Source organism: Schistocerca serialis, chromosome 7 (genome assembly GCF_023864345.2).
Source record: "Schistocerca serialis cubense isolate TAMUIC-IGC-003099 chromosome 7, iqSchSeri2.2, whole genome shotgun sequence".
NCBI lineage: Eukaryota > Metazoa > Arthropoda > Insecta > Orthoptera > Acrididae > Schistocerca > Schistocerca serialis.
In genome coordinates this window covers 450,876,452-450,903,631 of record NC_064644.1, presented here as the reverse complement: position 1 = coordinate 450,903,631, position 27,180 = coordinate 450,876,452, and positions in this window count along the sequence as shown.

Sequence of the window (27,180 nt, the reverse complement as noted above, 5' to 3'; positions counted from 1 at the left end):
CGAAATCTTCTGATCGCAAATATTTGTTTGTTCAACTGCGAGTTTCAATCGTAAGAATTATTCTCAAATTGATCTAAAAAGAGATACTGTGCCTATTTGTGAAAGAGTGAAATGAAAACAGCATATCAAAATATCATAAAAAAGTCTTACCCCAGTTAACGAAACCCAAAAATGGACGATGAAGACAAAAAAAAAATGTGTAGCTACAAATTTTTGCACAATGTTAGGGGGGAGTGTCTTGAGGAACGCAGTACTAAAATTCCGGACTGGCAGGGTGTGAGTGTTGGAGGAGAGCTGGAGGAGTGGGGAGGGGGTTTGAAGGTAATTTTTAAGAGAGTGTCGCGGGCATGATACACGAATTGGGGTGGCAGTCATTGAAGCAATTGCTTTTTTCGCTGCGGTAGCACTTTGCAATGAAATTTCAAATACCAACTTTTTGCTCAGAGCGGTAAAATGTATTGTTGCATCCCATCTACCGAGGGAGAAATGATCATCATAATAAAATAAAAGAAATCAGAGCTCGGACTGAAAGATTTAAGTGCTCGCTTTCCCCGTGCGCTGTTCGAGAGGGGAAGAGTGGAGAAGAAGCTGAAAAGTGGTTAGATGAACCCTCTGCCAGGCACTTCATTGTGAACTGGAGAGTAACCTTGTGGACGTAGATGTTAATGTAATTGTTAGGCTTTTCTCGAATAACCGGAAAACTGCCACTAGAATAGAAAATGTGTCCCAGTAATAATTAAACTACATTAATTTTACTACAAAAGAGGTCATATTCCTTTTTACTTCAGAATATACGTAAATTTACTCTCTGCAGGGGATGTAAAAGCCGCATATTATTAAAAATATTATTCTAACGGGAAAAAAATAAAGTTTATCTTTAAATGAAGTCGAGTTGAAAGAAATAGTGTGTACCGCCCATAAGTGGTGGTGGTGGCTGTTGGGATGTTTAAGGGGGACTAAACAGCGAAGGTCATCAGTCCCCCAGCCCATAAGTGTAGTAGAGCCATATTAAGGGGTGATTTGTATTCTGTGGGAGGGATGTGTGTGTTGAGGCGCGAGGGAAGTTAGGTCAGCGGACTGTTTTGATACACTTGCGACCATAGGTCTGCAACCGGAAGGTCGAGCAATTGATTCGCTACTCTCTGTACCGCTCTACGGACAAGAAGTAGCTACAAGTGTCTCACAAAGTTGCAAGGACTCTCCACGGGGAACGTTATGAATCACTAGCGACGCAGTGAGCTTACATGTCTGCGTGATGATGATTTTCCACCAAGTGCGTTCCGATACATCGAAAGCAAATACAGGTTACTGATAATACTACAGCATGTAACAAACATGGATATAAGCTACGCAAATCTCTACTCACTGTTCTACAATGCTTGTGGAATCATCTTGTGTGGCAGCTGTGGTATTCTTCTGGGAAAAGTGACTTTCTCCACTAAGAGCGCTGCTCGATTTTAGTTTATAGAGAGGCTATACCCCCTGGCTTAACGTCTCCAAGTCTCGTATGTGAATAGGCAAAATAATTTCACTGAGCACTTGTTTATATAGTGGAGTTATTTTCGGTTTATTGAATGGCTACTTATTCGCACTTATTAAGTGAGTTTTATGTGAAATACATGCCTGTCTGTTTAAATAGTAAGTCTGATGTTGTCAGTGATCTATGTAGTGTTGCTGGGAAAGGGAGTGGAATGGTAAACGTGGCACCTTGCTGTTGTCTGTCGTTGACAGTGTATTGTGTAGCCACGTAATTATAGTTTACTCACTTGATGGTGAATTACGGAATGACCAAAAAGTTACTACACTACTATCACAACTAATTCTGCTGCTGGTGGGCTACTTAACCTTTCCCTTCATGCAACTGCTGGCTCTTGTACAGGGTCCTGCACTGAGTGTAGCCACTTACCACTCATACATTGTCCAAGATCGGTGTAAATACGTCTTATCGAATGGTGTTGATCATGTTCAAGCCTAGAAGAGCAACCTGCTGTAATGCATTGTTTGACTAATTAGGAAATACGACGGTTGTCCAGAAAGTAAGTTCTGATCGGTCGCGAAATGAAAACCACAATGAAAACCAGAAACTTAAGTACACCTTCCACCTACTTCTATACATAGTCACCACCCCAACTTCGAGTGTTATCGTAGTGTTGTATCAACTTTCAAATATCCTCGTCATAGAAAGCAGCCGCCTGTGCTTTCGGCCATTTATCTGCACTGGTCTGTAGCTCGTTATCTGTGGAAAAATTTTGTCTTCATAGCCAGCAATTCTTGTGAGCAGAGATGAGACTCAGGGGGAGCCAATTACGGACTGTATTGTGGGTGATCAAACACTTCTCGTCGGTAACGCTGCAGGAGCGTCTTCATTGCCCCTGCAGTCGTCGGCCGAGAATTGGGATAAAGAAGGAACTCCTCGACAGTTGTGTTATGTGGGCTGCATGACACAGGCGAAATCTCTAACAAGACGCTGCAGTCATGGACTGTGCGGCTGATCCCGGCGGAGGTTCGAGTCCTCCCTCGGGCATGGGTGTGTGTGTTTGTCTTTAAGATAATTTAGGTTAAGTAGTGCGTAAGCTTAGGTACTGATGACCTTAGTCCCATAAGATTTCACACACATTTGAACATTTTTCTAACCAGGTTCTCTTACATGGCGGGAGACGCTATTCCCTACGCATTTTTATATGCTCAATGTTCACTAAAACTGAAAAGAGCGACCCGACACGATCGACCTACATACTACATACACTGTCCAACACAACTGTGCAAAGCTTTCCGGATTTTTCCAGTGGTTCACATTTCGCGACCGTTCGGAACTTACTTTCTGGACAACCCTCATATTTGGAGTTGTATATTCCCTAGATGGCCTGTTGCAGAGGGAGAGAATTTAAGTCTCTGAATCACTTCAGATTTTGGGAGAGCTAAGCCTGCAGTGATATGTTTGATAACTCTCATCCTGTGAAAAATATCCCGGACAGTGACAGTACATACTGACAGCGTGCTACATTTGGAAAACGCTGTTCAGTGTGGTAGACAGATGACAGCTCCAGCTGTTGAGCTCAATTAACAATTGCAATCAGGTACTCACTTAATAAACTGTAAATACAAATAACTTCACTGCATAATCTCGAGCTCAGTGACGTTATTCTGTCCACTCATCGAAGAGAAATGGACAGGAAATGATGAGGAGGTACAGTATGTCTGTAAACTGAAAAGCGAGCAGCGCTCGTAGTGGGAGAAGTGGCCTTTCCTGGTAGAACACTGGAGCTAATGTACAGATGACTAAGAAAAAATCCCCCTTCTAGCTGTATAGAACAGTGTGCAGAAATTTACGTAGATTCTGTAGGTATGAGTTACTTGTATTGGTGTTATTAGTAACTCATATATGCATTGCATGTAATGATAAATCGTTTTGTGGGAAATAAGATTTATCTGACTTATAAAATCACTATGTCGCCGGTGACACATAAGACGCGCTGTGAAACACACAGTAGTTGCTTCTTGTTTGTAGTGATGTAGGTACATTGGCGGATCAACGCCTCGACCCTCAGTTTACAGACCTATGAAGGAGAGAGCGGCCTGAATACAATACGGCAACCTCTCTTCCCTCTCTGTTCTACCCCACACATCTCCTCCCCCCACCTTGTTACACTCCAAGAACACAATTTAACTGTTAATACGGCTCTACACACTTTTAATATTTCTTTCTGGCCCACTTCATTTAAAGATGAGTACTAATCTTATACCGTTAGATCGATATTTGTAATAATATGAGATTAAGTACCCCCTGCAATTGGAAAATTATTAATCCTAGAGAAGAAATGAACAGGCCCTTTTTTGTGGGAAATTTAATGTAGTTTAATTTTATAGCGGAAAACATCTTTGCTAGCAGCCTCAGTTTTAGAGATGAACTCATTAAACGCCCCATCCCCCCCTCCCCCTCCCCCCCCCCCCCTCCAGCGGTCAGGATATTTAGTATGTTGTTCAGGACAGTCCCTCCTGACACCGTTCAAGAACTAGCGACTGTATGGTTTTTCCCCCTAGTTTGCCTTCGTTGACTGGACTAACGGTGGGCACAGTGGGTTCACCCAATAACAGACAAATAAAAGTGGGCAGCCCAGGGCAGAGGGAGAAAGAGAGCACCACCGGTATATAGCACCTACAGAAGCCTATCATACAATGAAAAATAAGCGCAATTCATTTTGTTCATTATGAATTTTAAGAAGATGGCGTTTCCGATTCCCATAAATCTAGATTTCCTCCAAAATACTCAATAGACTACCATTAGGTGGTTTGCGTGTACCCTACATGTACTGACGTATGTTAGTTATGTAATGCTTATGTACAGTCAAGTGCTGAAAAAATGCAGTTCTGTTTTGTGGATGTGTGTATTCCTCGAACCCAACGTTGAAATTCTATCCAAGATAAAACTTTTCGTGATCACTATATTGTACTCTGTAGATGCCCAAATTCAAAAAATTTAATGCTCTTATGATGCCACCTACCTTATGTCAAAGCTGCTTTTCTGGAGTGTTATGCATTCGGAAACCGCATCTGGCGGTTCAGTTCTTTAATTTCTGATTAAGGTTCTGAGAAATTTGTAAGTTGTAGTAGTGGTATGACTTCTGGATAGCTTGATTTCGGACAACGAAGTTTTTCGCGGGGTACTCACTGTATCGCGACATAGCGTCTTCCTTCAGTACTTCCTATTCCAAGCTAAGCGCAGGGGGCTGACAGTCACAGGCTACCACTTATATTTGCTCCTGAGATTTTGAACTAGGAGAAGCACCGTCCTCATTCAAACCATATCGACGTATGCGTTGTCCTCAATGAAGCTGTAAAGTTTTTGTTGAAGAGGATGAAGTGTTCGCGCTGCTCTACTAAGGATGAAATTCTGAGCTGAGCAAGTAGTCCTCTGGAATTGATGGGGCATCTCCCTTGCCTCCACAAAAAGCGTATTCCCGGTGTAGAATTTATTTCTCCAAGACAGATGCACATCACACGGTGTTGTAGACTATCGATCTTGTTCAGTAGAGATGATAAGGCATTGCCATATAAGTGAACCCGTAATCCAGCGTAGACTGAATCATGACACGCTATATAGTAAATAGGGCTGTAACATTAACTCCCCAGTATACGCGAGATAAAGACCGAAGGATATTGAGTGATCGACCGACATTGGAAATCAAATGTTTCACATGGCTTGTCCACGTCAGTCTGCTGTCGACAAAGAATCCGAGCCATTTGACTGGGCTCCTTCCTCGTATGGAAAAAGGACGTCACAGTATCTCGGGCGTTGTTGTTGTCCTCCTCTGGAGCGTGAAGATAACAGACGAAGATTTGGCATCTGTCCAATTCAGTTCACTTCTCACGTCCACGAATGCAGCAAGTACGCCTCTCGATCAACCACCTCAGAGACATATTCAAGTTGAGACAAAACGTGCACATGCAGATGTCATCAACGTACATTAGCATTTTTCCTGAAGGACTAAAGATTGTGCGAAGGTCTGAAGTTAACACTGCATAAAGAAAACAAGATAACGCCTGGCGGTAGTCCTGAGTGGGCTAGACGCTGTCCGTGAAACTTATAGTCCTATTGCGTGACAGAGATTACACATTGCCGTAGAAGAGAGTAAAGGTAGCGAGTAAAGAGGTCTGGCAGACGCATTGACTGGAGCTTCCCACTGTCACACACACTGGAACCATCAAAAAAGTGCCGTCAAGTAACCATTAGAAGCATAAATAAGTTCTACGTCCGCAGCTAAGAGACTTAGACTATCTATGGTGCCCCTTCCCTCTTGAAACTCCTATTGAGAGCGGGCAGAAGGGAGTTCCTCTCAAACTACAATTGCAGATGGCGGTTTATGATCGTATCTAATGTTTTAAACAGACAAGAAGAAAGAGCAATAGGACGGTATGAAACATCCAGATTTGGGTCTTTCCCGGGCTTTAGTATGGGAACAATTACGCAAGTGCGCTAATCATCCGGGTCGTTATCTACTTCCCAGAAATGATTGTAGATGTCGGGCAATATGCGTAAGGCTTCACCCGGAACATTGGGCAGCATTTTGTGGTGGATGTCATCATATCTTGGAGCAGCGTCGCTGGTACCTTTTAAAGCGTTCCGTAGTTCTCATAAATGACAGGGAGTCAGTAAGGATTGCGTCGATCACAGGGACGAAGGAGAATCAGCATTCAAGTTTTGCAGTGTTTCAGGGATGACCGATGGGAGGTCAATGATTTGTGCGAAGTAATCCAGCCAACCCTGTAAACATTTACTCAATAGGGACTGTTGCGGAATTTGCGTGTGGTGGACCAGAGTTTCTCTGGTGAGCGTCTCACAACACTGTTTCCAAGACTGTTTCTTCCACGGCTGCGGCCACCGGTTTGTATTTGTGAAAATTCAGCCAGGTGAGTTCTCTTTTACAGATGCTGTAAGTTAGCTTTCGTTTAGCAACTTGCCTTGAGCAGTCCTGGGTACGCCATGGGACTGTCAGACTTTTCAGCCTCTGGATCGGTTTGACTTAGCATTTGGAAAACACGGCCGCTTCGTTTATTGGCGATATTAACAAATCGTAACGTTTGTCTGATGGCTCTTGCAATAAAACTGCGTGAAGGTTTTCCTTGATACGTGCTTTACGCGCCTCCATGTCTGCTTCTTACATGTTCCATTTTGATGACGCCATGTTATTGTGGTTGTGATCTTCAGTCCTGAGACTGGTTTGATGCAGCTCTCCATGCTACTCTATCCTGTGCAAGTTTTTTCATCTCACAGTACGTACTGCAGCCTACATCCTTCTGAATCTGCTTAGTGTATTCATCTCTTGGTCTCCCTCTACGATTTTTACCCTTAACGCTGCCCTCCATTACTAATTTGGTGATCCATTAATGCCTCAGAACATGTCCTACCAACCGATCCCTTGTTCTAGTCAAGCTGTGTCACAAACTCCTCTTCTCCCCAATTCTATTCAATACCTCCTCATTAGTTATGTTGATCTACCCATCTAATCTTCAGCATTCTTCTGTAGCACCACATTTCGAAAGCTTCTATTCTCTTCTTGTCTAAACTATTTATCGTCCGTGCTTCACTTCCATACATGGCTACACTCCATACAAATACTCTCAGAAACAACTTCCTGAAACTAAAATCAACACTCGAAGTTAACAAATTTCTCTTCTTCACAAGCGCTTTCACTGCCATTGTCAGTCTACATTTTATATCCTCTCTACTTCGACCATCATCAGTTATTTTGCTCCCCAAACAGCAAAACTCCTTTACTACTTTAAGTGTCTCATTTCCTAACCTAATTCCCTCAGCGTCACCCGACTTAATGCGACCACATTCCATTATCCTCGTTTTGCATTTGTTGATGTTCATCTTATACCCTCCTTTCAAGATACTGTCCATTCCGGTCAACTGCTCTTCCAAGCCCTTTGCTGTCTCTGACAGAATTACAATGTCATCGGCGAACCTCAAAGTTTTTATTTCTTCTCCATGGATTTTAATACCTACTTCGAACTTTTATTTTGTTTCCTTTACTGCTTGCTCAATATACAGATTGAATAACATCGGGGAGAGGCTACAACCGTGTCCCCCCAACCAATGCTTCCCTTTCATATCCGTCGACTCTTATAACTGCCATCTGGTTTCTGTACCAATTGTAAATAGCCTTTCGCTCCATGTATTTTACCCCTGCCACCTTCAGAATTTGAAAGAGATATTCCAGTCAATATTGCCAAAAGCTTTCTCTAAGTCTATAAATGCTAGACACGTAGGTTTGTCTTACCTTAATCTTTCTTCTAAGATAAGTCGTAAGGTCAGTATTGCCTCATGTGTTGCAACGTTTCTACGGAATCCAATCTGATCAACCCCGAGGTCAGCTTCTACCAGTTTTTTAATTCGTCTGTAAAGGTATCGCGTTAGTATTTTGCAGCTGTGACTTATTAAACTGATAGTTCGGTAATTTTCTCATCTGTAAACACCCGCTTTCTTTGTGATTGGAATTATTGACTCTTCTAGAAGTCTGAGGGAATTTCGCCTGCCTCGTACATCTTGCTCACCAGATGGTAGAGTTTTGTGAGAACTGGCTCTCCCAAGGCTGTCAGTAGTTCTAACGGAATGTTGTCTACTTGCTTAGAACTGCGTTTACATGTGAGCTCTTGATATTCATGCAAGTGATTCTCTTTTCACCAAAGGTCTCTTTAATTTTCCCGTAGGTAGTATCTATCTTACCCCTCGTGAGATAAGCCTCTATATCCTTACATTTGTCCTCTAGCCATCCCTGCTTAGCCATTTTCCACTTCCTGTCGATCTCATTTTTGAGACTTTTGTATTCCTTTTTGCCTGCTTCATTTACGGCATTTTTGTATTTTCTCCTTTCATCAATTAAATTCGGTATGTCTTCAGTTACCCAAGGATTTCTACTAGCCCTCGTCTTTTTACCTACTTGATCCTGTGCTGCCTTCACTATTTCATCCCTCAAAGTTACCCATTCTTCTTCTACTGTATTTCTTTCTCCCATTCCTGTCAATTGTTCCCTTATGCTCTCCCTGAAACTCTGTACAACCTCTGGTTCTTTCGGTTTATCCGGGTCCCATCTCCTTAAATTCACATCGTTTTGCAGTTTCTTCAGTTTTAATCTACAGTTCATAACCAATACACTGTGGTCAGAGTCCAAATCTGCCACTGGAAATGTCTTACAATTTAAAACCTGGTTCCTAAATCTCTGTCTTACCATTATATAATCTATCTGAAACCTTCTAGTATCTCCCGGGTTCTTCCATGTATTCAACCTTCTTTTATGATTCTTGAACCAAGTGTTGGCTATGATTAAGTTATGCTCTGTGCAAAATTCTACCAGGCGGCTTCTTCTTACATTTCTTAGCCCTAATCCATATTCACCTACTACGTTTTCTTCTCTTCCTTTTCCTACTGTTGAATTCCAATCACCCATGACTATGAAATTTTCGTCCCCTTCACTACCTGAATAATTTCTTTTATCTCATCATACATTTCATCAATTTCTTCATCATCTGCAGAGCTAGTTGGCATATAAACTTGTACTACTGTAGTAGGCGTGGGCTTCGTATCTATCTTGGCCACAATAATGCGTTCACTAATGCTATTTGTAGTAGCTTTCCCGCATTCCTACTTTTATATTCATTATTAAACCTACTCCTGCATTACCCATATTTGATTTTGTATTTATAACTCTGTATTCACCTGACCAGAAGTCTTGTTCCTCCTGCCACCGAACTTCGCTAATTCCCACTATATCTAAGTTTAATCTATCCATTTCCCTTTTTACATTTTCTAACCTACCTGCCCGATTAAGGGATATGACATTCCACGCTCCGATCCACAGAACGCCAGTTTTCTTTCTCCTGATAACGACGTCAATCTGAGTAGTCCCCACCCGGAGATCCGAATGGGGGACTATTTTACCTCCGGAATATTTCACCGAAAAGCATGCCATCATCATTTAATCATACAGTAAAGCTGCATGCCCTCGGGAAAAATTACGGCTATAATTTCCCCTTACTTTCAGCCGTTCGCACTACCACAACAGGAAAACCGTTTTGGTTAGCGTTACAAGGCCAGACCAGTCAATCATCCAGACTGTTGCCCCTGCAACTACTGAAAAGGCTGCTGCCCCTCTTCAGGAACTACACGTTTGTCTGGCCTCTCATCAACAGATACCCCTCCGTTGTGGTTGCACCTACGGTACGGCTATCTGTGTCCGTGGTTCATGGGGGGGGGGGGGGGGGGGGATGGATCTCAATTACTTTCATTTATCGTAGATACTCGAATGTCAAAATGTTCAGACACTAGCGGGTAGGGCAGACCTCTCACTTAAATTTTTGGGAGATATTCAGAGAACACAAGAAGATGTCTATTGCAGACCAGCCTCCTCCTGGACCCGGGATGACATTCCGAAAAATGTGGAAACCTGGAAGCGAGAACACTGTATTGGGTTTAAAGTAAGGGACCATAGACCTTAGCAAGTGACATAAAGACAGAAAATAGCAAAAGATATTTATATATATATATATATTTTTTTTTACTCTACTTATGCTGTGACATCTTCTTTCTTGCCAACCGCCATGATTCTAGGTCAATGGGAAGTACTTTATTGATTTTGATGTGTGAATTTGCGAGTATGAAAGGATGTGTAAAAAATGACCGAACATTTTGACTACATTGACTTAGCTTAAATTTATTACACCACGAAAGGACCATAATGTTTAGTATGTTAGACAAAATTTGAACTTGATACGCCAATCTGTTCCAGAAAAAAAATCAGTCTTAAAAAACGGACAAACAGAGGAATAAAAATATGGAAAAATATAATTACAAATTGATAATTTTGGATTTTTACTTTACTTGTATTACAAACCTTACTTCTTGCCAAATTTCATAATTCTAGGTCAACGGGAAGATTCATATAGATTTTGATGAGTGCAAATTTCGAGTAATAAAATATGATGTAATTGTATCTATTGATGGAACTGATTTAGAAGCTTACCGTTTTACTCCCGCTAATGGAAAATAACCCTTAGTATGTGACATAAACTTGAACTTCCTACGCCGAAGTGTTCCAGGAGAAAATGATCTTTACAGGCAGATAGACAAACAGACAGACGGATGAAAATGACAAAAAAATATTTTTTCGTGTTGTATAATTACAAATTAACAATTTTAGGATTTTCCTTTTTTTGTACTGTGGGACCTTGCTTTCTGCCAAATTTCATGATTCTAGGTCATAGGAAAGCACCTTACTCAGAAAACATTGTTCTTGTGCAACGCAGCTAGGTCTTTATTCGCACGAAGTAATGGCCGCTATCGACAGGGGATCTCAAACTGATTCCGTATTTCTTTTGACACCGTTCCTCACAAGCGACTTCTAATCAAGCTGCGGGCCTATGGGGTATCGTCTCAGTTGTGCGACTGGATTCGTGATTTCCTGACAGGAAGGTCGCAATTCGTAGTAATAGACTGCAAATCATCGAGTAAAACTGAAGTGATATCAGGTGTTCCCCAGGGAAGTGTCCTGGGACCTCTGCTGTTCCTGATCTATATAAATGACCTGGGTGACAATCTGAGCAGTTCTCTTAGGTTGTTCGCAGATGATGCTGTAATTTACCGTCTAGTAAGGTCATCCGAAGACCAGTATCAGTTGCAAAGCGATTTAGAAAAGATTGCTGTATGGTGTGGCAGGTGGCAGTTGACGCTAAATAACGAAATGCGTGAGGTGATCCACATGAGTTCCAAAAGAAATCCGTTGGAATTCGATTACTCAATAAATAGTACTATTCTCAAGGCTGTCAATTCAACTAAGTACCTGGGTGTAAAAATTACGAACAACTTCAGTTGGAAATACCACATAGACAATATTGTGGGGAAGGTTACGTTTCATTGGCAGGACACTTAGAAGATGCAACAAGTCCACTAAAGAGACAGCTTACACTACACCCGTTCGTCCTCTGTTAGAATATTGCTGCGCGGTGTGGGATCCTTACCAGGTGGGATTGACGGAGGACATCGAAAGGGTGCAAAAAAGGACAGCTCGTTTTGTATTATCACGTAATAGGGGAGAGACTGTGGCAGATATGATACGCGAGTTGGGATGGAAGTCATTAAAGCAAAGGCGTTTTTCGTCGGAGCGAGATCTATTTACGAAATTTCAGTCACCAACTTTCTCTTCCGAATGCGAAAATATTTTGTTGAACCCAACCTACATAGGTAGGAATGATCATAAAAATAAAATAAGAGAAATCAGAGCTCGAACATAAAGGTTTAGGTGTTCGTTTTTTCCCGCGCGCTGTTCGGGAGTGGAATGGTAGGAAGATAGTATGATTGTGGTTCAATGAACCCTCTGCCAAGCACTTAAATGCGAATTGCAGAGTAATCATGTAGATGTAGATGTAGATATTATTTGGTTTTCGAGTATCAAAATATGACATAAATGGCTGTATCTTTTGATTGAACTGACCAAGAAGCTTAAAAGTTTTAGCCCGACAGGGGACCGCAGACCTTAGTGACATAAATTTGAGATTGATACGTCTGTTACTCCTCGGAGAAAGGGTTATTAACAGTCGAACAGACAGACAAAGGCGATACGGCGACCCTATCAGGATTTCGGTTTTATAGACCGACGCACGGAACCCTGAAAAGGGAAAGAAAAAGAAATCCCTCACGGCGTTCTCAGTTACGGTAGCAGGTCCCACGTGTAACTCTGTTATGGAAATGACTCGTTGTCAAACGTGAGCAAGTTGTTACTACTCAGAATACAATGACATTTTTGATTTTACGTCTTCGCTTCACTGTGACGCCATGACAATGAGCAGTGTTCTACATAAAACGTACGTGTACCTTTTCATCAAAACGATTTGTAAGATTAAGTTTCGGATACGCCTTTGTAAGATCAAGTTTCGGATACGCGTAAATTCTTAAACGGACAGTAAAAATATATGTAGTATTGCTTACTGTAAATACTGTCCACGTGTTAACGTGAATGTAACGGACACAGCAGGCGCCTTTGTAGTTGCTACGATATTAATAAGTATTTCTTATGCTGAGTCTTGGTTGCATAAGCAGCGCAAGCTGCAGCGGCACTGAATTCTTCGCAATAACGGAAACAGTCTTGTACTACCGTATAATTCGCTGGTCCGTAGCAGTTGCTCAAGAAACTTTAAGCTCAGATGGGATTGTGAACAATTTCCACACCTTCAGCAGTTATCGTATTAACACGTTTTAGCACTACTCTTTGAAATCTGAGCTTCCGGTATCTGATGCCATGATACAGCAAGCTGATGTGTTCCTGAATTTGCTGGGCAGTCTTGCCGGTGTATTTGACCAACATTAATGGAAACACTGACAGAAGCTTCACCCGCTTTGCAGATACCGGGCAACGAAAGCGATTAAGGGTCCATTTTCATTAGACAGCCAAAAATATAACATTTTTTAAGATTCTTTGGAAAAAACTAATGAAGAAATAAACATAAATCTTTTTGCATATTATTTGTTGATTCTTGGAGAACATTCCTGATATTTTAAGGAATTCAGCTGTGGAATCAGCTAGTGTCTGATAGTATGTGGAACACTATTGCGCTGTATTGGACGTCTGGTACCATTGTAAACTGACCTGAGAAGCTCAGATTTACTATATTTGTACTTTTTCCATATGGCTACTCAGCCTGGAAGGGTTGTCGGTTTGCAGTGTTTAACGTTTTTCCTATTAGGTAATTTAGTATGAAACAAATTACACTAAGATATTATTTCGTAGACGTCTGCACCCAGAATCAATTGACATAAAATCTTCCTGAGTATGCTACGGCTACATGGTACAAAAAAAAAAATCTGATACAACCAATATATGGATCATTCCGTAACCGGTGACGAAATGTTAGCGTCGTCAGTAATAAGTTTTTTATATTTATCACTTTTCTTTTATAATCCGTTATTTTCTCTTAGATTGTGATGGTCCGTCTTGCTATTATCTGATACACACGTTTTTCGTTATCTGTTTTATGTTTAGTAAAATTTTCCGTTGCTACAGTTTTAAGAGTTTCGTTTTGCTGACAGTGGCAAATTATTTTGATTGTCTCTCTTGCATCGATCTCCTACTGATGCGGTTTTCTTATACCACAGATCTCTTTCATTTACTCTGTTGTACCCGTTCGACTGAGAGCAAACCAAAGGAAGAAAGTAAAGAGAAGTAGCACAAATCTGAGTAGTGGAAAACTTAACATCAGAACTGTGTAACCTCCCTACTTTGTGTTGCTGTATGAAATTTAGCCCAACTGTACATCGCACTCAAAATCTACGTATTGCCAAAAGTATGTACTCACTAACTGGTATCCAACTTAAACTCAAAAAATTGGTTCAAATGGCTCTGAGCACTATGGGACTCAAACTCGTGTGCAAACATTTGACTGAGCAGACCCTAATTTGAAATGAGCTGTAATTTGTCTCAATACAATTTGTCTTTATACAGGGTGTTACAAAAAGGTATGGCCAAACTTTCAGGAAATATTCCTCACACACAAAGAAAGAAAATATGTTATGTGGACATGTGTCCGGAAACGCTTACTTTCCATGTTAGAGCTCATTTTATTACTTCTCTTCAAATCAAATTAATCATGGAATGGAAACACACAGCAACACAACGTACCAGCGTGACTTCAAACACTGTTACAGGAAATGTTCAAAATGTCCTCCGATAGCGAGGGTACATGCATCCATCCTCCGTCGCATGATATCCCTGATGCGCTGATGCAGCCCTGGAGAATGGCGTATTGTATCACAGCCGTCCACAATACGAGCACGAAGAGTCTCTACATTTGGTACCGGGGTTGCGTAGACAAGAGCTTTCGAATGCCCCCATAAATGAAAGTCAAGACGGTTGAGGTCAGGAGAGCGTGGAGGCCATGGAATTGCAACAATGCCTGCCCAGCCAGAAAATCTGTGTTGATGACGTGATTGCACAATTGCGTGCGGATTCTCGTCAGCCCACACAAGTTGATTGTGAAAATTTACAATTTGATCACGTTGGAATGAAGCCTCATCCGTAAAGAGAACATTTGCACTGAAATGAGGATTGACACATTGTTAGATGAACCATTCGCAGAAGTGTACCCGTGGAGGCCAGTCGGCTGCTGATAGTGCTTGCACACGCTGTACATGGTACGAAAACAACTGGTTCACCCGTAGCACTCTCCATACAGTGACGTGGTCAACGTTACCTTGTACAGCAGCAACTTCTCTGGCGCTGACTTAGGGTTATCGTCAACTACACGAAGAATTGCCTCGTCCATTGCAGGTGTCCTCGTCTTCCCCAGTCGCGAGTCATAGGCTGGAATGTTCCGTGCTTCCTAAGACGCCGATCAGTAGCTTCGAACGTCTTTCTGTCGGGACACCTTCGTTCTGGAAATCTGTCTCGATACAAACGTACCGCGCCACGGCTATTGCCCCGTGCTAATCCATACATCAAATGGGCATCTGCCAACTCCGCATTTGTAAACATTGCATTGACTACAAAATCACGTTCGTGATGAACACTAACCTGTTGATGCTACGTACTGATGCGCTTGATGCTAGTGCTGTAGGGCAATGAGTCGCATGTCAACACAAGCACCGAAATCAACATTACCTTCCTTCAATTGGGTCAACTGGCGGTGAATCGAGGAAGTACGGAACTAAAATGAGCTCTAACACGGAAATTAAGCGTTTCCGGACACATGTCCACATAACATCTTTTCTTTATTTGTGTGTGAGGAATGTTTCCTGGAAGTTTGGCCGTACCTTTTTGTAACACCCTGTATTAAATGCGCATCTGAAGTAAAACAATTATCTGGCCCTTATCGAACTTTCCACTTACCTCGCGTCTTGACAACACTGTTGCAAGATTTATGGAAAGCACAACAGCGAACAGCAAACAGGCAGCAGCTAAGCTAGATTTCTATTTCTAAATACGTATTCAAACTGTTGCGTACCACATGGTGCAATGTGGTAATGCGTAGTGATAAACCTTCTCCAAACAGAAAATGGGGAGAGAACAATTATCATGAAATGACATTTCAAGGTAACGACTTCAGACTGAAGTACGTACTCAAAAAGACAGAGTAAAATTTCGTATGATCTTCACACATGACATTGGTCTGAATAATAGTATGCTTAACAAAGTGAGCAACGATTTGCAAAGCAAACAATGTTAACAGAGAATTATATATAGGGTGAAGCGAAATTCGCGCACTCGGGCTCCACAATGCGACTCCCACATGCCAGCGATAAGAAAAAAAGGTCTCTCACAAAATTTCGGCCGGCGAGTACATCCGGCAGAAAAAGACGTAAAATAGTGGCAGTCTGGCAACACTAACCACATGTTTGATAACTACGTCAGTCAGAAAATATTAGCCGTGCTGCACATTTAGTGAGGCAGATAGAGTTTTGCGTTAACCTGCAGGATGTCGAGGGTTCGATCCTGGGTTGTGCTGCATTTCTTTTATTTGCTAATTTCGTTCTGACATTTCATACTGTAACATACACCGATTCTTAGGTCACATGTATCCTAAATTTAGAACATTTTGCAACGCTGAACACAACAAATACGTGGTTAGACCAATAAGAAATAGACAGTTGAAACAAACGACCTGACATCTCAGAATAACCACAAAAACAATATGAATTTCGAGATGCTAAAGATGATATCAGAGTACAATAACACAACATCTACTTGTCGTTTATACTAAAAGTGATATGAGCTTTAAGATGTCACACATTAGATTGCAATAATAATGTCCATGTTAATGATCACATCACCTTCACAACAGAATACGTTGTCCTCAGAACAACAGATGCTCAAAGCGACCTCCCTGCACTTCCAAACATTGCACAACCCACCATATCATACAGCTCTGGACCCTACGCAGCCAAGGTGCGTCCACCGTAACAAGAGCAGCATGGACATGCGCTACCAATTCTTCCACATTCGTCGGTGGAGTAGAGTACACATGCTCCTTCAGGTGTCCCCACCGGAAAAAATCCAAGGGAGTTAGACCAGGTGAATGCGGTGGCCACATATCTGGACCTCCAAGTAGAAGCCATTTCCCTGGAAATGTTCTGGACGAATACCTTCGCACATTAATTCCAGAGAGTGTTGGAACCATATCCTGTGCTGAATGAGTAGTGGAACATCATTCAGAGCATCAGGCAGATAGTTTGAGAGGAATGCATGATACCTTCATGCAGTCAACCGTTCAGGCAACATGTAGGGCCCCAAACACCTATCGCCCAATATTCTGGGCCGGAAGATGATACCAAGGTAAATTTGATATCCATGGTCGCAGGTGACGTGCGGGTTAACCTCACAGCAATGGTGAGAATTGTGGATATTGAGAACATCCTCACGAGTGAATGCTGCTTCATCCGACCATATGATGGTGTTCACAAGGTCATTGTTGGCTTCCTATTATTTTTGGAAAGATTCAGAGAATTGCATCCGCTGATGCGTGTGTAGCGTGAAAGCATAATGACAGGGATGCAGCCCATACTCGTGCAGCACATTAAAGACCGTACATTGCGAGACACACAGCTGTCTTGCTAAAATACGTGTCTTCCGCTGACGTTCTCGGTGTATGATCTCCAGAATAGCTTCCTCAGCAGCTGGAGTACAGCGAGTCCATGGATGACCTCTGTCGTGCGATGGTGGAAGGAGAGAACCTAATACCCAAAGGCACAGCTCCAGACAACCAGACAACGAAACACATTTTTATCTGGATGGCGTCAACGAGGATTTCTAGCAGCATATTCAGGAGCGGCAACACCAGCCGTTTTATCAGATGCACCAAGGACCAGATGCATATCCACATATTTATCGTTTGTGTATGCCATGTGTCTATCACACTGGTTTAGATTTTTATAAGGAGAAAATTCGATACATGTACACTACCATGGGCAGGTTACTCCGCTCACAACTAGTCCCTGTCTGGTGGACAGCGCATACAATATAAACACACCGACAGTATAAACACATGCCTAACGAACATTACCCCTTTGACAGATATTGTTCTGCATGATTCATCCTGACACCAGTAATTGTGAAAAATTCGGTTTCGAATTACACTGTTTCCCTAACGGTAACAAACATGACATTTCCGCAATCCCATCGATATAATAATAATAATAATAATAATAATAATAATAATAGGCCTCCGGTGTGTTCTGCCAGTCGTAAAAGGCGACGAAGAGAACAAACCACTAATAGGGCTAACCCCCCTTTTAGTGCGATTAGTTGGTTCAGGACAGAACTAATGAAGCCTCAGACAAGCGCTGTCATGGTCGGGGACGACGCTTGAACCCTATGCCCGTCCACAATGGTAACGACACTGCTAGCCACACGGAAAATGATTTAAATCCAAATAGAGGTGTTTTGCAGGATATGATTCCTGCAACCACTCAAGAAGGAAAACAAAGACAGAGGATGAGATGGTCAGATGAAGTTAACCGACACCTCATGGTCTGTTATTACCAAGCAACAAACTTAGGAACAAACACAACTGGATATAGATCACAAGTATACACAACGTTTATTACCAGATACCCAGAATTAAAATTTTTAACAGAGCAACGACTAGCTGATCAGATCCGTGTAATAATCAAAAATAACAAAATATCCCAGTCAGAATTAGAAAACATCAAACAACAAGTACAACAAATACTAGAACAAAATAATATGCAATCAGAAGAAGAAGAAAATACAGTAATGGACTCAAACATCCCAGAGCAAACAAACAAAGAACAACACGCATCAATTAAGCAGTCAGAGGAAAATGAAATCTTAAGACAGCCACCAGAACAAGCACAAACAGAATATGAAGTGACACACATGTTTGATATAGAAGAAAAATTTCAGCTGACATATATACAATACAAAGACACAAATACAGACATTAGACCAGTCTTGCATAGACCACCAAATAATCCACAAGTCGAAACAACAATAACAACTATCAACACAATCATACACCACAAAATAAATGAAAATACAACTATGGATGAGTTACAACTACTGATTTATATAGGAGCACTCACTACACTAAATATACACACTAGGCAGAGATCAGAACCAACCAAGACACAGAAGGAACCCAGAAAACCAGCAAGGCAACACAGGCTACAGATCAGAATAGAAAAACTGAGAAAAGACATTGGACAGCTAACACAATGTATAAGAAATGAAACGTCAGACAAAAAACGAAAAAGGTTAGGTAAAATCCCACAACAATAAGCGATAGAGCAATTAGATGAAGAGAAGCAGAAATTACAAGCATTGGCCAAACGACTTAGAAGATACAAAAAAAGTGAAAATCGAAGGAAACGAAACGAAACATTCAACACAAACCAAAAGAAATTTTACCAGTCAATAGATAACACACACATTAAAATAGACAATCCACCAAAAATAACAGACGTGGAACACTTATGGAGCAACATATGGTCAAAGCCAGTACAGCATAACAGGCATTCATGGTGGATACAAGCAGAAATAGACGCATACAAGATGATAACACAAATGCCCGAAGTGATAATTTCGCAACATGATGTCACCTGAGCAATTAATTCTATGCACAATTAGAAAGCCCCTGGAAAAGATAAAATAGCAAATTTCTGGCTAAAGTAGTTCACCTCAACACATTCACATCTAACTAAATTATTTAACAGTTACATTGCAGACCCATACACATTCCCTGATACACTTACACATGGCATATATTATCTGAAACCTAAAGATCAAGCAGACACAGCAAACCCAGCTAAATATCGCCCAATAACATGTCTACCAAAAACATACAAAATATTAACTTCAGTCATTACACAGAAATTAATGACACTTACAACACAGAACAAAATTATAAATGAAGAACAAAAAGGCTGTTGCAAAGGAGCATGAGGATGTAAAGAGCAACTGATAATAGATGCAGAGGTGACATATCAAGCTAAAACTAAACAAAGGTCGCTACACTACGCATACATTGATTACCAAAAATCTTTTAATAGTGTACCCCACTCATGGTTACAACAATTATTGGAAATATACAAAGTAGATCCTAAATTGATACAGTTCCTAAACATAGTAATGGAAAATTGGAAAACCACACTTAATATCCAAACAAATTCAAATAATATCACATCACAGCCAATACAGATTAAGCGTGGAATATACCTAGGAGACTCATTAAGTCCTTTTTGATTCTGCCTAGCTCTGAACCCACTATCCAACATGCTAAATAATACAAATAATGGATACAATATTACTGGAACATACCCACACAAAATCACACATTTGCGATACATGGATGATCTAAACCTACTGGCAACAACAAATCAACAACTCAACCAATTACTAAAGATAACACAAGTATTCAACAATGATATAAATACGGCTTTTGGAACAGACAAATGTAAGAAAAATAGCATAGTCTAGGGAAAACACACTAAACAAGAAGATTACATATTGGATAACCACAGCAACTGCATAGAAGCGATGGAAAAAAACAGATGCCTATAAATATCTAGGATACAGACAAAAAATAGGAATAGATAATGCAAATATTAAAGAAGAACTAAAAGAAAAATATAGACAAAGACTAACAAAAATACTGAAAATAGAATTGACAGCAAGAAACAAGACAAAAGCTCTAAATACTTATGCTATACCGATATTGACCTACTCATTTGGAGTAGTGAAATGGAGTAACACAGACCTAGAAGCACTCAACACACTTACACGATCACAATGCCACAAATATAGAATACATCACATACATTCAGCAACACAAAGATTCACATTAAGCAGAAAGGAAAGAGGAAGGGGATTTATCGACATAAAAAACTTACATTATGGACAGGTAGACAATTTAAGAAAATTCTTTATAGAACGAGCAGAAACTAGCTAAATACACAAAGCAATCACTCATATAAATACATCGGCTGCACCACTGCAATTTCATAACCACTTCTACAACCCTTTAGATCACATAACATCAACAGATACAAAGAAAGTAAATTGGGAAAAGAAAACACTACATGGCAAACACCCATATCATCTAACACAGCCACACATCGATCAAGACGCATCCAACACATGGCTAAGAAAAGGCAATACATACAGTGAGACAGAAGGATTCATGATCGCAGTACAGGATCAAACAATAAACACCAGATATTACAGCAAGCATATTATTAAAGATCCCAATACCACAACAGATAAATCCAGACTTGGCAAACAACTAATAGAAACAGCAGATCACATCACAAGCGGATGTACAATACTAGCAAATACAGAATATCCCAGAAGACATGACAATGTAGCAAAAATAATACATCAACTGCATGCCTTACAACATAAACTTATAAAACAACCCCTTCCCACATACAAGTATGCACCACAAAATGTACTGGAGAATGACGAATACAAATTATTCTGGAACAGAACCATTATAACAGATAAAACCACACCACATAACAAACCTGACATCATACTCACCAATAAAGAGAAGAAATTACACAACTAATCGAAATATTCATACCCAATACAACAAATATACAGAAGAAAACAGGAGAAAAAATTGAAAAATACATCCAACTGGCTGAGGAAGTCAATGACATGTGGCATCAGGATAAAGTTGACATTATACCAACTGTACTATCAACTACAGGAGTCATACCACGCAATATCCACCAGTACATCAACGCAATATAGCTACATCCAACGTATATATACAACTACAGAAATCTGTAATTATTGATAGATGTTCAATTACCCGAAAGTTCCTAAATGCAATGTAACATATACCGTACAGTAAAAGGAAGTCACGCTTGATCAAGGTCCGCGTCACTTTCCATTTTTTGACCAGACATAACGTCTGAGAAAAGAAAGAATAATAGTAGTAGTAGTAGTAGTAGTAGTAATTCATTGAGATATATACTAAACGGCATGTGGTTACCAGACTCAGTACTGAAAGACCTAATTAGTAGGACCATGGTGATAACACATACAAATAGTAACTGAGTTTGGACATTATTCACAAAGCACATTGATAGCCCTAATGAAACGTAATGGAACTGAACGATGCAAGACTAATAGTTGATACTAATCCATGGAACCATTGGATGAAAGTATAAAGTAAACAGGTTTCGCATCTGACCAGCCTTCCATTTCTGCCACCGTAGTATGTAAGTGCAAATATTTTCTAGAGGACCTGCTGCAATCGCTGTTGATGATAAAGATGCGAGACACCTTACTACCTGGAATACATTCAAGAAATAAAAAACATATCTCTCAACCTGGGATCGAACCATAATCTTGCTGCATGCTAATCCAAAACCCTATCCATTGCACCAACTGTACAGCACAAATAAGAAGTGCTGACAGAGGTAGTTATCCGTACATGTGGTTACAGTGTTGCCAGATTGCCACTCTTTAAGTCCATTTTCCGACGGATTTACTCGCAGGACGAAATTTTGTGAAGGACATTATTTGATCGCCGGCATGTGAGGAGTCACGCTGCAAAGCGTGACTCTGTATACATGTTGTTCATCCTTGCTACCCTTCACAACAAGTCTTTCTTCACCTCATAGATACAACCACAAATCAACACAGCAATACTAAATACGTCCATCATCTACCACACTTCAACTAGGAATGAATCTGACGGTGCAGAGGTAAAGACTGTGCCACAAGAAGACGAAAGACTGTTTGACAGTAAAATAGTTCACTATCTCTCTCTCTGACGTTCACATAGATAACTCATAAAATGAAAATGGCATGCCCACCTGACATTTGGTCATCAGTAAGTAGACGAAGTTAAGGAATTCTGTCATCTTCGAAGCAAAATAACCGACGATGGACTAAGCAAGAAGAACATAAAAAGCAGACTAGCCAGGTGTTTCTGGAAATGTGCTAGTATCAAAGATACAGCTTAACATCAGGAATAAATTTCTGAGAACGTACGTTTGGAGCACAACATTTTATGGTAGTGAATCATGGACATTTCTGGAACAGGAGCGGAAGAAAACCGAGGCATTTGAGTTATGGCGATACAGAAGAATGATGAAAATTAGGTTCACTGATAAAATAATAATGATCTCTGAAGATATGGCGGAACAAGGAACATACGGAAAACAGTAACAGGAAGAACGTACATGATGTTGTGATATGTGTTAAGACATCATGGAATTCTTTCCTTGATACTCGAGGAAGCTGCAGAGGATAAAAGCTGTAGAGGAAGTCTGAGAACAAAATATTTTCAACAAATAATTGAGGACCTAGATAGCAAGTGATACTCTGACACGAAAAGACTGGAACAGAAAAGAAGCTAGTTGGCGGCCGCATCAAACCAGTTAGATGACTGATGACTCAAAAACTTTTGGCTCTTGCGTCGAGCACGGACGAGTTGTGCGGTGACTTTGTCATAATTCCTGGGTAGCACAGTCGTAGCTGTGCCAGAAAATGGATCGGAGGTCTGGTGTTACCAGAAAAGCGCTTGGCCGCCTGCCATGGGGTGTGTCTGAAGTGGTGTCATTCGGATACGAACCCCGGTCTCAGGTCTGGTTGGTGGCGTCTAGCGTCAGTGGAGCCCGGTTAATCGGTGACTGGGAGGGCCTCAGTGCGAGATTCGTCCCATTGGTGATGCACTGAACTCCCAAGTTGCCGGTCCCATAGGATGTAGGGTGGTAAACACAGATAACTTCTCCGTTGAGGGCTGGTGGAGGGACGACAGCGTCATGGTGGTAGCCCGTTCTACAGCGGTCGCTGATTCGATGCCGCTTGCTGACCGTACCGCAGGTATTTATATGCATCACTGTACGCTTGTTGTGTTTCTTAATCAGAAGGCGCCTCAGGTGTCATGTATTCCACCTGCCACAATACCGCTGAAGTATCCTGTTCTCGACAAGACCATTGGTCAATGACGAATCAGCTGTGCCAGTGTACCGAGATGGGCGTGGTGGTGAGATGAGGCGCTACATGTTTACGGCTAGCAGCGAAATTACCACAATAAGCACTCTCAAAAGAGCGCGCTACTACCTCTGTTTACGAAGACCTACTGTGGATTCCATTCAATAGTTCATTTTAATATTCCTCTGGAAGGGATATCTCATTAGGAACCTTAGCAGTGGTATGTAATGCTCCCATCTTGACGCCTATCCTGAGATTACAACGCTCTCAGTCCATATACAAAGGCATTGACGGTGAAACTCGCTTCTGAACTTCTTCATTGTGACTCATCAAGGGGGAAAAAAGAGCCCTCATAATTACGTATGTCCTAGTTAATGAAATTTTTCTGTTAGATGTTCACAGTCGTTAGTAGGAATTATGCATTGTGATCCTTCGCCATACATTTTCGCTTTTGCGAGCCGTTTGGGACTATAGCTCCGAGTAGTGTCGCCCACTGTGCGGTGAAACAGAGGACGAAGGCTGGAGTGAGTCTCCGAAAGGGAACCAGAATGAGATTTTCACTCTGCAGCGGAGTGTGCGCTGATATGAAACTTCCTGGCAGATTAAAACTGTGTGCCGGAAGGCAAAGGTCCCGAATTCGAGTCTCGGTCTGGCACACAGTTTTAATTTGCCAGAAACTCCGAAAGGGAAGTTTGTCTGGAGGAGTGATAAAGCAACTGCTGCAAGAGGCTAGTGAATGATAGCTCCGACAGCAATTGTAGTGTATGGGAAGAGGTATGGCGTGTGGGTGTTAGTTATTGCGACACAACATCAAGCACGTAATTTGTTCCCAAGTGCCCTGTAACTTAGTGTAGCATGCTGTATGTACGGAACCAAGTTTATCAACGAAGACATTGATGAATCTCTTTGAGAGTAATCGAAAATCAAGGGGTGAATATATTGTGGACAGATGCACTGCTCTACACCACATATGAAGTGCAAATGGTACATTCTGGCTGATCTCTATCTAAGGTTCCTTTATTGTTGTATGTGTTTCTAGCATGTGGCCTCTTCACAGCTCTCAGGATTGGGCTCGGCTGGTTGGCCCTGTGGTTTGTCTCCAGACTCATGACGTTTGCTTGTACGAATGGTCCAGAATAGAGATGACAGGCGCTTACAGTCATTACGAAAGCAGCGGCTTATGTATTGGGGGCATATGAATGATGGAACTTGTTGTCACTGTGGGTGTCGTGTGGGAATGGTACCTTGCCCATTTTCATGGAGTTGTACACTGGATAAATGTTAACCCCGAAACTTTCTGTGTTAAACATACTAAAATTTACTGATCAGAGGGATGTGTAGGAAGTGTTAATATACCTATTAGATCCATTTATTTGAAGTAACAAATTTGTTGTTAAGTAACTGTATGTTATATGTGGTTGTGGTGGTTGCTGCACATGTTATTTATTTTACGAAGCATTATGTTGAGCTCGTTCCCTACCAAGACTGTTTATGTTCTATCTCGGAGTTGAAAGTGTGCTAGTCGAATATTATGTATCCTAAATATGCAGATAGAAAAAATTTAACTGGCTCCTGGCTGAGAGTGTGGTAGCTTATACATTTGACAAATTCTAACATGATTTGTTTTCCAAATGACCAGAGTGTACTTTGTGAATAATATTTAAGTGGATATTTAACAAGTACACAATGTAATGGGCTGTGCGTAAACTGCCAAACCGTGTTAATTTCCAAGACGTGAAGGCAGTGTATTTAGTGTAAACGTTCGAGTCGGCCTATGTATTTGGTATACGAGTATTTGTTGTGGTATGAGGTTACTTCATTTTGTTTCTCAGAATTTGTAATACTCAGATAATTAATGTTAAGAAGTCATTGTGCACTTTATTTACCCAGTTATCGCTCCGGCTGCCGATCAGTGGAACAGTATGGACGAAAGCTTCATGAACGCTGTTGTAGATATTGATAGTTTTCGCCTTTCTTGCATTTTGCAATATTCAGCACTGTTGAGTGGCTTAACACTGGCTATTCTAATGGGGTATGGACAAAAGATAATATGTGTCCTTGGTTATTGCTTGTTGTGGAAGATGGTACACTCTTTATCACCCAATACTTTAATAACTGGCTATTGCTCGCATCAGGTGATTCGGTCACCTTGTTTACCTGTGCGCCAGATGCCATGGAAGTGACTTAACACATTTAGCATGCTGTTTTGCCACATCCGAATAATAGGAATGAGACTAAAGTGAAATAATGATAACCATAGTTGGCGATATGTTAGAGGAGATAAGAAATACAATGAGGGATTGAATAAAGACAATGAAAAAAGCCATATGAACAATAAAAATAATGCTTTTAATAAATTTCCGTGAAAAAGAAGAAACCCTGGTAGTAGAGCCGATGTTAAATGCCGTAGTTGATACTCCTCCTGGCAAAACCTGCTTTAGTAAACCGGTAAGACGCTAAATGTAGTAGTCTCATATAGGACCCTGTCCCATAGAAACATACACACACACTAATGAATAACACGAAACGTCAAGAGGGGCTGTAAATTTCCACGAAGGAAAGAGCTTCTTCTTTTGCAACATACAGCGATTCCGAGTTTACTGCAAAGTTAGCCGTATGATGAAAAAGAAAAGTAGTGTATTAAGCAGTAAAGGTAAGAACGGAAGTATAAGAAAGTCCTAACGTAGCGGAACGGGTTAAAGCTTCATTCAGCAGTCGGTGGAAGGTACATTTCTACATAGGAGGGGCGTTCAGTAAGTAATGCAACTTATTTTCTGAAAGCAGGTTGGTTTTATTCAGGATTTCAGGGCACCACACTATTTTCCTTTTTATCTACAAAATCTTACTTTTTCGATATAGTCTCTGTTCAATGCGTCGGCCATACGCCATCTTACGGGGAGGGCCAGTATGTCCACATTGCACCACTGCACTGGTCGACATCGGAACCAGCGCCTTGCTGCATCACTAACCTCCATATCAGCCACGTACTGCTTCCTGTTGAGTGCATCTTTCATTGGTCCAAAATGATGGTTGCCGGAAGGAGTGAGATCTGGGCCTTAGGGTGGATGAGGAAGAAGAGTCCAATGAATTTTTATAACATCCTTTCGCGTGTGCAGACTTGTTTGAGGCCTTGCGTTATCATGGAGAATTTCATTTGCATTTTTGTGCCAACGAAGAAACTGAAGTCGTTTCTTCGACTTCCTGAGGGTAGCACAATACACTACAATGTTGATTGTAGCACCATGACGGAGGACATCATACAGAACAGCCCTATGACTTTATCGACTGAGTGTGTGGCTTTGAATTTCCTTTCCGGATGAAAGATGATGTAGCGCCACTCCATGGACTGCGTATTCGTCACCGGTTAGAAGTGGTGAACCTCAGTTTCATCGACTGTGGTGACGTTTCACAAACGTAACGCGCAAGAAATTCCACACAGATGGTCTTTCGTAACTCTTGTGGTCTTCCATTTAGCGGCGAATAATCCAGCAGGACACACTTTTGAGAACCTAAATGGTGGACAGTCGTGTCGCATTACCAAGAGAGAGGTCCAGCTCAGCAGCGATTGTGATGGGTCGATCACCTCGAATGAGAGGGTCCGCAAGTTCCAACATCGCAGGTTTGTGCGACCTTGTTGCGAGGATGACAGACGCTTCACCGAATGAATCGCCTTGCTTTTGTTAACTTCCACATCTCCATAGATATTCTGCAAGCGTCTATGGGT